Below are 11,587 nucleotides of genomic sequence, written 5' to 3' on the forward strand. Positions count from 1 at the left end.
GGACTCCCATAGCACAAAAAATAAAAGCAAGAGTCAATAACTGGTATAGATTTAAACTAAATAGCTTTCTCTCAGTAAAGGAAACTATCAGCAATGCAAAGAGAGAGCCTACAGAGTGGGAGAATATCTTTGCCACTCATACTTCAGATAGAGCACTAATTTCCAGAATCTATAAAGAACTCAAAAAACTCTACGCCAAGAATACAAATAACCCAATCAACAAATGGGCTAAGGAAATGAACAGACACTTCACAGAAGAAGATGTACAAGCAATCAACAGATATATGAAAAAATGTTCAACATCTTTAGTAATAAGAGAAATGCAAATCAAAAGTACACTAAGATTCCATCTCACCCCAATTAGAATGGCAATTATCAAGAACACAAGCAACAATAGGTGTTGGAGAGGATGTGGGGAAAAAGGTACACTCATACATTGCTGGTGGGACTGCAAATTAGTGCAGCCGCTCTGGAAAGCAGTGTGGAGATTCCTTAGAAAACTTGGAATGGACCTACCATTTTATCCAGCTATCCCACTCCTTGGCCTATACCCAAAAGACTTAAAATCAGCATAGTACAGAGATACAGCCACATCAATGTTCATAGTGGCTCAATTCACAACAGCCAGACTATGGAACCAACCTAGATGCCCTTCAATTGATGAATGGATAAAGAAACTGTGGTATATATATACAATGGAATATTACTCAGCTATAAATAATAATAAAATTATGGCATTTGCAGGAAAATGGATGAAATTGGAGAATATCATGTTAAGATAAGCCAATCTCAAAAATCCAAAAGAGGAATGATTTCACTGATAAGCGGATGATGACACTTAATGGGGTGTGGGAGTGGGACAAGAATGGAGGAAGGAGGGACTGCATAGATGGAAAAGAGAGGTGGGAGGGGTGGGGGGGAAGGAAGAAAATAATGGAATGAATCAAATATCATTACTCTATGTAAATTTATGAATATGCAAATGGTATGCTGTTACTTCATGTACAAACAGAAACAATATATATCCCATTTGTTTACAATAAAAATAAATTAAAAAAAAAAAAAGAGTAAACGATTGAGCCAGGCATCTTAGTGCATGTTGTAATCTCAGCAGTTTGGGACGATGAGGCAGGAGGATCATAAGTTCAAAGCCAACCTCAGAACCTTAGCAAGGCCCTAAGCAACTTAGTGACATCCTGTCTCAAAATGAAAAATAAATAAATGGGCTGGAGATGTGGCTCAGTGGTAAAGTGCTTCTGGGTTTTATTCCTGTTACAAAAAGAAAAGGGGAAAAGTCTGCAGATTTAGTAACAGAGGATCTTGCCCTTTATTTCAGGCCATTCTAAAGTGCGTAATTTTTTTACCTTTGATTTAATTTTTTTTATTTTTTGCAGTAATGGGGATTTAATCCAGGGATACTTTACCACTGAGCTATATCTCCCCAGTCTTTTTTATTTTTTTGAGACAGAGTCTCACTAAGTTACTTAGGACCCTGCTAAGTTGCTGATGCTGGTCTTCAACTTGCAATCCTCTTGTCTCAGCCTCCCAAATGGCTGGAATTACAGACATGCACCACCACATCCATTGTGTATATCTTTCCTATTTATAGATTTCTCTTTTAATTTTAAAAAGTTTAAAATTTTAACTTGAAAATAAATATATGTTGGATTTTGTTTTTATGTTTGTAATTTTTCTATGTTGAACATACTGTTCCATAGGTACTTAAACTCATAAATGCTATACTCGTCCTTTTCCCTCATTAATTAGCCAAATGTGCTTCCACAAGAGTTTCTCCCTGTCTCTGTAGCTGAGACTGTGCTGTGGGTGGGGAGTGAAGCTTCTGCAGGGTGTGGATGTGTGAGAGAAGGACACAGAGACACGGAGACACAAAGAAAATGAGCACAACAGCCGTCACACCTCCCTGGACAAACACACCCAGGGAAGGTGCTGGGATAAGGGCTTTAGGAGAGGCTTGCTCCAGGGTGTCTGGGGAGTCCTCCTGGCAGCATTTTCCTCTGAAAATCACAAGTCGTGGGATTCTAAGATGGCAGTAGTCTGCTAGCAGGCACTGATGCAGGAAAAGAAGCCAGTCTGGCAACAGCTGCTGGATTAGTATTAACCCTTCAGAATGCAGAGGCCCATCCAGCAGCTGCAGCCCACTAACCTTCCCCAGGCACTTGGACATAGGCTGCCCGCCCTCCACATGGTACACAAGTGGCCTAAGACTGAACCCAAAGTAAGAAGTCTCCTCGGTCCAGAGCTCTGTACCTCCAGTTCCACAGCCCTCACCCCTCTTTTAAAAATGCTTACTATCTCCATTTCATCTCATTCTAAAATCCACTAGTTTGGGGAAATAGGATCCTTTTGATCGCTTACCCATTAATAGCTGATATCTTGCCTTGGGAAAAAAAAAAAAAAGTCACCATTACCTGTTCCATTTGATATGCCCAATCTTCAAATATAGAAGCCTCCCTTCCCTGAACAGAGCTTCATTCCACTGTGGCCAATCAGTGGAGATGCATGGTAGGGCAGAGACAGCAGAGAGCCAGACAAAGAGACTGAGAGAAACGTAAGTCAGAGAGCAAGAGTCCGACCAAGAGACACAGGGTGGGAAGAGGCAGAGACAGGAGACAGTGAAGTCTCTAAACCTCCAGAAGCTCAGGAAGGATTTCGAGGCAACCCTGGTTAGGTTCTAAACTCAGACAGTATTAAATTCCCCTGGTACTTCTTCTCACTCAGATAAATGGGAAGTGTGCTCCTTTTCCCTGACAGCTGCAGACTGTCTCTCGGCACCGGTGACCTTTCCTGCACGCACATCCATTATCTCAAAGGTCTCACCTCCCAGCCAACAGTCAGTGAGCAACAGTGAACAGGAGTCTCTGGGCACTTGGGATGTTTAAATTATGAAAGTTTAAGCATCAAGAAGAGGATACTGGGAGGCAAGAGATGTAGGGAAGTGGTTCATGGGGTATTGGGGGAAAGTGGAGATCAAGTTCAAAGGAAATATGTGCTACTGCCAATGACTTGGAAGTAGCCAAGCTTGGTGGTGCACACCTGCAATCCCATCTACTCCGGAGGCTAAGGCAAGAGGTTTGCAAGTTCAAGGCCAGTCAGGGCCACTTAGTGAGAACTTGTCTCAAAATAAAAAATAAAAAGGACCGGTGAGTTAGCTCAGAGGTAGAGTGCTCCTAGGCTCCAATCCCAATACTGAAAGAAAGAAAGAAAAAAAACTAGAAATAATGCTCTGTTGTTACATTACTTAGATGCATCTGGGTGTAATTTCATCATGGAAGAAATATGTGTATGGTTCACCAGCATCAGAATGCTTGGTAACTGGCAGAAGGCTCTTTTACAATGTAAAACACACCACACACACACACACACACACACACACACACACACACACACACACACACACACACGCCCTAACCCCAATATAGTTTCACCCAAAAGAACCCACAAGGCAAACACACATATCAAATAGGTGTAGAGCCTCAGTAGAAAAGATAGAGTTTAACGCCTCCAAAAGGCAGGTGGATTCAGATCTTGCAGCCACATCCATTTAATTCTTATCAATTTGCTTTGGGATGCCTGGCATAGGCATTATTTGAGGTCAAAGCTGGGGTGACACCAGCTTTCAACAGGGAAGTCTCATCCGCCAGTTAGTTGCCAAACTCAAAGTCCAAATCCCCTAATTGTGAGCAACGTGTTTCCAAATAATGGTGCCACCAGGAACTCATGCAGCACTTCAGATCTTCCCAGCATCTTGACCCCCCTCTCATTTGATCCTCTCTGATCTCAGGCAGGGAAGAGGTGAGGCACCCCAGTCTGCACACAAGAGAAGTGATGCCCCAGGTGGCACCCAGGGTGAGTCGGAAATAAAACCCAGCTTCAGGGATCCTGCTGTCAGGCCTGGGGAGCCTGCACATGGACTGAGCCTCTTCCGTCATTACTCTGCCAGCTCATGTGAATGTCCATGCTCACAGACCCCCAGGACCTTTGCTGGTTCCTCTGCCAAGAATGCCCGTCTCCCCAACCCACAATGACAGAATAGATGCATCTTTCTCATTCTTCACATCACAGCTCAAATACCAGCTCCAGGTCACCAAGCACCTTGCTAGCAGGTGGGCCTGCCCTGTGACTGCCACGCCTTACCATCTGCATAGAACTCAGCACTTCCTGCAAACATTTTCTGCACTTTGAGCCTCAGGGTCAGCTGCTCCACAGAACCATGAGGACAGGAACCTTGCTGGCTTGTTCACCATGGTAACCCAAGTACCCAGAGCAGTGCCTGGTATACAGAAACTGCTCCAAAATATTTTCAAATGACTAAACTATTTCATCAATATTCATAAACAACCATTGAAAACATTCATATCCCCTTTTTACAGATGAGGAAACACAGACCCAGAGAACAAGTGACTTGTTCAAAACCACACAGAGAGTGACAGAGATGGAGGGCAGGGGAAACCTTGGACTTTAACATCAAACCCAAAGTTACCACCACTAGGTGACTTTTTTGTATAAAATTTGGAAAATACATTTTTTTTTGAGATGCAGAGTCTCACTAAGTGACAGAGGCTGGTTTTGAACTTGTAGTCCTCCTGCCTCAGCTTCCCAAGACACTAGGATGACAGGCATGTGCCTGGCAGAAAATGAAAATTCTTATTAATCAAAAATTATTTTATAGTCCATTCATTGAACAAAATCTTTGAGCACGTACTAAGTCCAAGAAAATTTATTAAACACTGTGGGAGATAAAAGGACATAGACAAGGTATACCTTGTACCTTTGAGGTGCCACCATCTACTAAGAGTTAAAATGAGCAGCAGCTGGGAGTGGCACACTCATGCGATACCAGGGATCACAAGTTCAAAGCCAGTTCAGCAGCTTAGCAAGGCCCTGAGAAATTTAGCAAGATCCTATCTCTAAATAAAATATATTAAAAAAAAGGACTGGTCATATGGCTCAGTGGTTAAACACTCCTGGGTTCACCCTGGTACCTAAAAAAAAAAAGGAAAGAAAAAGGAATTGAGTATACAAATATTCATGAAATAAAATGGAAGGTCTTAAATACTGTCATGGCTTAATTGTATTCCAGTAAAAATGAAAAAAAGAAAATGTATATACTGAAGTCACAAATCCCCAGTATCCCAAAATATAATCATTTTTAGAATGGAGTTCTTTAAAGGGATGCTTAAGAAAAGAGGTCATTTGGGTGGGCACTAATCTACGGGACAATATTTGGAGAGGCCCTTCAAAGAGGTGATTAATAGACTCGAGATGGTGGCATAGAGAAACCCAGCACCCACCCATTTCTCCGCAGGATTGAATGAAAACACCTGAAGAGGGGCTGGGGAGATCTCAGTTGGTAGGGTGCTTGCCTAGCATGCATAGGGCCCTGGGTTCAATCCCCAGTACTACCTAAAACCAAAACAAAACAAAAATGCAACTGAAGAGAAGCTGCTCATTGAGGCGGCTGTGGGTGGCTAGGAACACATTGAAGCTTAAATGTGAACAGAGACTTGGAAAAACTCCAGAGGCTTTGGATAATATAGCAGAGGATGACACAGAAAGACCTAGTGCTTTTGCGTGGTGGCACAGCAGAGCGCTGGGTTAGAGAGAGATGAAAGAGGGACAGACTCAGCACAGTGGAGAAGTGCACTCTGAATCGTGGGCCTGGGACCAGAGCCAGGGCAGGAGAGTGCTCAGGACGCACCCCTCCCCCTCGTGGCACTGGCTGGATTGAATCAGGGCCATCCTGATGGCCTCATTTTACCTTCATCACCTCTTTCTATTTTCATTTGAGTCCAGGAATCAAAGGCCATGTGAGGGCTCAGCGAGAAGACAGGCTCTGTAAGATGAGGGAAGGTCTCACGACACCTTGATCTTGAACTCCCAACCTCTAGAATGGTGAGAAAATGAACTCCCAGGGTGAAGCACCACCTCTGCAGCATCTTACGAAAGCCCTAGAAAACTGACACAAGGGCCTTAATGGAAATGGAGGAAAGTAGCTCAGAGTCTCCTGAAAACCAGCTGAGACGACATCTGGGAAGGTTCTTGGGGGAGACTAAGTCTGATTTAGACTTCAAGTGCAAGTTCACTCCGGACCCAATCCCAACACCACACACACACACACACACACACACACACACACACACACATCTAAATAAATTCGTGAGGAAATGGAGGTGTGTGAAGCCAGCTTGAAGCTCCTTTCAAGGTGCACCCTTACTCTTCTGGTTTGGAGAGCCCGGGAAGGGATTTTCCCAGAGAGTGGCAAGAAGGGACTCAGAAGGAGGACCCATGATCCAACGTCCCTACTAGACAAGCTGCAGGGTCAGAGAAGGACTGGAGGGCACTGGGAGCCACGCCGGCAGTTCAGGGAAAGAGCGCTGGGACCCAGCAGAGCGTCACAGGGCACCTCCTCTCTGGCAAGGGAGAGTCCAGTCCGCCTCATCTGGATACACTCTCCAGATCTTCTCGAGGATTCAGCACAGCCTTCCTCCCAGACCATGTTGGAGTGAAGATGACGCAGGGGTGGACACGGGCCCCAGGCCTGGCCAAGCATCTTCTTCCAGTCACCTGGCGTTTCCCAGGGCTGCCGTAGCAAAGAGCCACCAACGAGGTGGCTTAAAACAACAGGGATTTTCCAGGCACAGCGGTGCACACCTGTGATCCCAGTGGCTCAGGAGGCAGAGGCAGGAGGATTGCATGTTCAACACCAGCATGGGCACCTTAGCAAGGCCCTAAGCAACTCAGTGAGACCCCATCTCCGAATAAAAACAAAAAGGGCTGGGGACATGGCTCAGCACTAAAGTGCCCCTGTGCTCAATCACTGGTACCAAAATAAATAACTAAATAAAATTCATTTGTTCCCACTTCTGGAGGCCAGAAGTCTGAAACCAAGGCACCAGCAGGGCCATGCCCCCCACGGACCCCTGGGGAGATGCTTCCCTGCCTCCACCAGCATCTGGGTTAGGGGCATCACTGCCTCTGTCTTCACCATGCCACCTTCCCTCCATGTCTCTGTGTCTCCTGGCAGTGTCCTGTGCCTCTCTCCTCTCCTTTTAAGGACGCCAGCCATATAGGACTGAGGTCCACTTTACTACCATATTATGACTTAGCTCACTACATCGGCAAAGGTCACATTCTGAAGTACTAGAGGTTAGGACTTTAACGTATCTTTTGGAGAAAACACAATTCAACGTATAACAAGTGGTAAGGTCATTTTTACCCACAAAGACTTCATCTAGAATTTTTTCCAAAAATATCATAAAAGATAAACCTTTCCCTCTCAAGAACTTTTTGTTTTTCTCCAGTACTGGGATTTGAACCCAAGACCTTGCACGTGCTACGCAGGCGCTACCACTGAGCAACACCTTCAGCCTCTTATATTTTGAGACTAGCCTTGAACTTTTGATCCTCCCACCTCACTTGGCCCCCTGAGTAGCTGGGATTGCAGGTGTGTGCCACCATGTCTGGCTTCTCACAGGCTTGATGGAAAGATCATGTGAGCCTAGAGTTGTCAGGGCCCACCAGAATACCACTGGAGAGAGACAGGCAGAAAGCGCAGCATGGAGAAGGAGAGACAGAACAAGTCCCAATGGCATTGTCTAAACCCCTAGATCCAAACATACCTGATGCTCATTATAGTTAAGCAAGTCTTCACATTCTCTCTGTTCATTAATCTGATCCAAATGGATCATATAAAACTAACAGGCTGACTGCCATAAAAAAGTAGAATCTATGAGATTTGCCCAATGATTATATACAAGAATAATAAGAGAAAAGTCAAAACTACCTTCAAACCTGTGTTATTGGGAGGAAGTGGGGAAATGGGATAGACGAGGATGTGTGAGTCAGCTTTCCGTCACTATAACAAATAGCTAAGATAATCAACTTAAAAAGGGAAAAGGTTAATCTGGCTCACAGATTTGGAGGTTTCAGTTTATGGTCAGTTGACTGAATTCCTTCTGGTCCTGTGGCAAGGACATACATTATGGTGGGGAGTGAGTAATGGAGCAGAACCACTGACATTGTGGCCAAGGAGCAAAGAAAAGAAGAGGAAGGGGCTAGGGTCCCACCATTCCTTCAATATCATACCCCCAATGAACAGAAGCTCCACCACTAGGTCCCACCTCTTGAAGTTCCACTACCTCCAAGCAGCACTGTGGGCTGGGGGCCAAACCTTCTGCACATGGGCCTTTGAGGGACAGTTCTGGTCCAAAGTACACAGAAGGAAAGTCAATAGGAAGAGGAAGCCCGTGGGCAGAGAAAGAGGATGATGTTAGTTTTGGACTTTACAGGCCAGTGCAGGAAACAAAAATCACTGTATTAACAACAGAAATATATTTAATACAAGCAATGAGAGACTGTGAGCATCAAAGGCCAAGAGGACAGAAGCCCAGGTCTCCAGGGGACCATGGAGCTGAAGGTCATGCCACTATGGTTCCAATTCCCGGGTTATAAAGCTACTGTCCCACTGCCCATTAGGAACCTGGAGACCCCCAAAACTCCAGCACCTGCCTCCACAGCCACAGAGGCAGAGAAGCCTCAGGCAGGGCAGCTACCTGGTGGGACTGATCTTGCAATGGGAATCCTAGCAGCAATAAAAACAGGTTAGCTTGGGCTGGGGATGCAGCTCAGTGGTAGAGTGCTTGCCCAGCAGGTGCAAAATCCTGAGTTTAACACCCACAGATGTGGGAAAAAAAAGTTAGTTTACTAGTCTCTCCAGGTTGGGGACAGGAAATGGTGGATTAGAAAGCCAAAGGAAGGATTCTCCCACAGGGCTTAATTGTACCAGGAGAAAAAAGAAAAAGAGGCAATTCATTGGGTGGGGTTGTGGCCCAGTGGCAGCATGCTCACCTAGCATACGTGAGACCCTGGGTTCGATCCTCAGCACATAAAAAAATAAAATCAAGGTATTATGCCCACCTACAACTAAAAAATACATCTTTAAAAAAGTAGAAGCAATTAATTGCAAGCTTTCAACAAGTCCCTTGCCATGCTGGGTCTCAGCTTCCCCATCTCCAAAACGAGACAGCTCGGCTTGGTCACTTGCAAGGCCTCATCTGCACAGCTAATTCAGAAACTTGTGGAAGACACCCTCACCCTGACCCACATTGAAATGATTTTATTCCTGAGAGGATTATCTTCTCCACCAATGGGCTGGCCCCACACATTTGAAAATGATCATTGAACACCTGGCAAGCAGTGCCGGCCCACATGCAGTTTAATAATTCACATTCTGATCCAATTACCACACTTCATAAACAAGTGCTTCTTAGAATCATCATTTCTGGAGCAAGCAGGGTTCTTCAAAGGGAAATTACAATGGCCATCTTCCAGATATGGGCATGCTCCTCCTCTCTCCTTGCTTTTAATGCCAGGTTGTATGGAGATGTCTAGCCATGCCTCAGTACAGCTGCCTCACGCCTGCTGGACCTTTCTGTCTCCGTAAGACTTTCCCTGTTTCTTCATCAAAATGCAACCGGTCTTGGTGTTCAGGAAGCTCTGGGATCTGCTGAGTGTCTAACTTATTACGCATTCATCTCTGACTTCTTATTGGAAGGGAATTTGAAGGCATGAAGAACATCAGGCAGACAGTGGACTGTGTGGCTTTGGGTATGTTCATGACCTCTTTCCCGGTTTCTAAGTCCTGATCGTTAAACTGGGAGGGTCCCAGTAGACCAAGAATTCTCAATCTGCAGAACATGGGCAGGCTTCAGGGAGTTTAAGAACAAGGCTAACAGTGCAGTGGGGCAGACCCATAATCCCAACTACTTGGGAAACTGAAGCAGGAGGATGGCAAATCCAAGGCCACCCTGGACAACTTAGTGAGACCCTGCTTCTAAAGAAAAAACAAAAAGGGTTTGGGAATGTAACTCAGTGACAGAGCTCCCCTGGGTTCAGTCCCCAATACTGGAAAAAAGAAAAATAAGGATAAATTATATGCAGAGAGTTGTGTGTATAGGGATAATTGTGTCTTCAATTTCTATGTGGAGAGTGATGTAGTCCCAGGGACACAAATTTCCTATCAACTTCAAGGCAGAACAAGTGACCTAGCTAAGGTGATTGGCCCTCTCTATTTCCTAGTTAAAGTATTGGTTTGGGGATAAGCATGTGTCTAAAATTTACAATCACATCAAATATTATGGCATTTACTAGCAATGCGGAAACAGAGACACTCTTGCTGGATACAAATGTTAAAAATGAAGTGTCAAAATCATCCACTGGTTATCTTGGAGCCCACAGATGATCCAATCTTGGGATGAAGCTGATGATAGATGAGAGAAGAAATGACAGCATTGGTGAAATTGTTCAAGTGCTAGCTCAAGTTTCACCTGATCTCCCTAAAGTGTTAAGTTGTGTGAGTCAATGAATGTTCTCCACTAAGATACTTTGATTAGGGCTTTGTGTAACTTCAAACTACAAGTCACTTAAATGATGATATGTATACATGTTCTGAGAAAAAGTCATAGTTTCTAGAAGATTCTCGAAAAAAATCTGTGAACTTAAAAAAATAACTATTTAAAAATCCTTAAACTAGAAAAACTCTATGGTTCCTTACAGCATTAAAATTCTGCAATCTCATGAATTCATGGAGTTCTGAATTGTTTGTTTTACTGGTAGTATATAACCCTTGCCATTTTAAAATATAGGTTTTTTAAATAAAGTTTTTTTTTTCCATTACAAAAAAAATACATGCTTATTACAGAAACACTTGAAAGCTATATGGAGGGGAATATCCCCCCAAACTTTTACATTTTCTTAGGGAAGTCCTAAAATAGGTGAGTTGACATGATGCGTATGATTTTGTATCGTGTGTTCACTTGACATCATAACACAATGCTCCAATAATCCCCACGTGATAACAAACTCTTAGAAAACATCATTTTAAATGGCTTCTCAACATTCCGTGGAGCTGAGATTCCATACTTGGCTTTAGGATTTTCGAGGTCGGGTAGGATGAGGTGATTTCCAGGTCTTGTGTGTGTGCTCTTCTTTTTCCTCTGGTAACCAAAACTATTCACTTAAGGAAAGGGAGGGGTTGCCCTCAGTAGAATGTCCACTTCTATGGCAGACCAGGTCGAGACCGAGGTGGCAGAACAATCCTGCGGTCCAGGAAGCCCTTCCCAGCCCACAATGTAGACATCCCTTAGGGGCCCAAGCCAGCCAGGGAGAAGAGGCACCCCCCTCCATTTGGAGGCTTTTCTTAGAAGATTGCTTCTTAGAGGCTGTGTTCCTAGCCTCCTCCTGGAGGCGGATGGATGCCCAGGGAGGTGGGCTTGGGAATAAGCCCCCTTTCTCTGGGCTAGCTGCTCTGTTCCTTGAGCTATAAAAATGACATTCAGCAGGAGCAGGGGCTGGGCTAGGTAGCTCTGGCTTTCTCTGTCATGGGTGAGAAGTCACATTCTGGGGTTGAACTGTAAGAAATGCTTTTAATCCCCAGCATCAGTTTGATCCCTACGAAGGTGATACATTTGTGACCCTACTTGGGCTTCTGACTTATTTTTCCATTGGTTCAAGATTCTCTTAGCCAGGGTGAAAAAAAAAAAAAAAAAAGAAACCACTGTGGAGTTTG

The sequence above is a fragment of the Sciurus vulgaris genome (genome assembly GCF_902686455.1).
Source record: "Sciurus vulgaris genome assembly, chromosome: 8".
NCBI classification, from domain to species: Eukaryota; Metazoa; Chordata; class Mammalia; order Rodentia; family Sciuridae; genus Sciurus; species Sciurus vulgaris.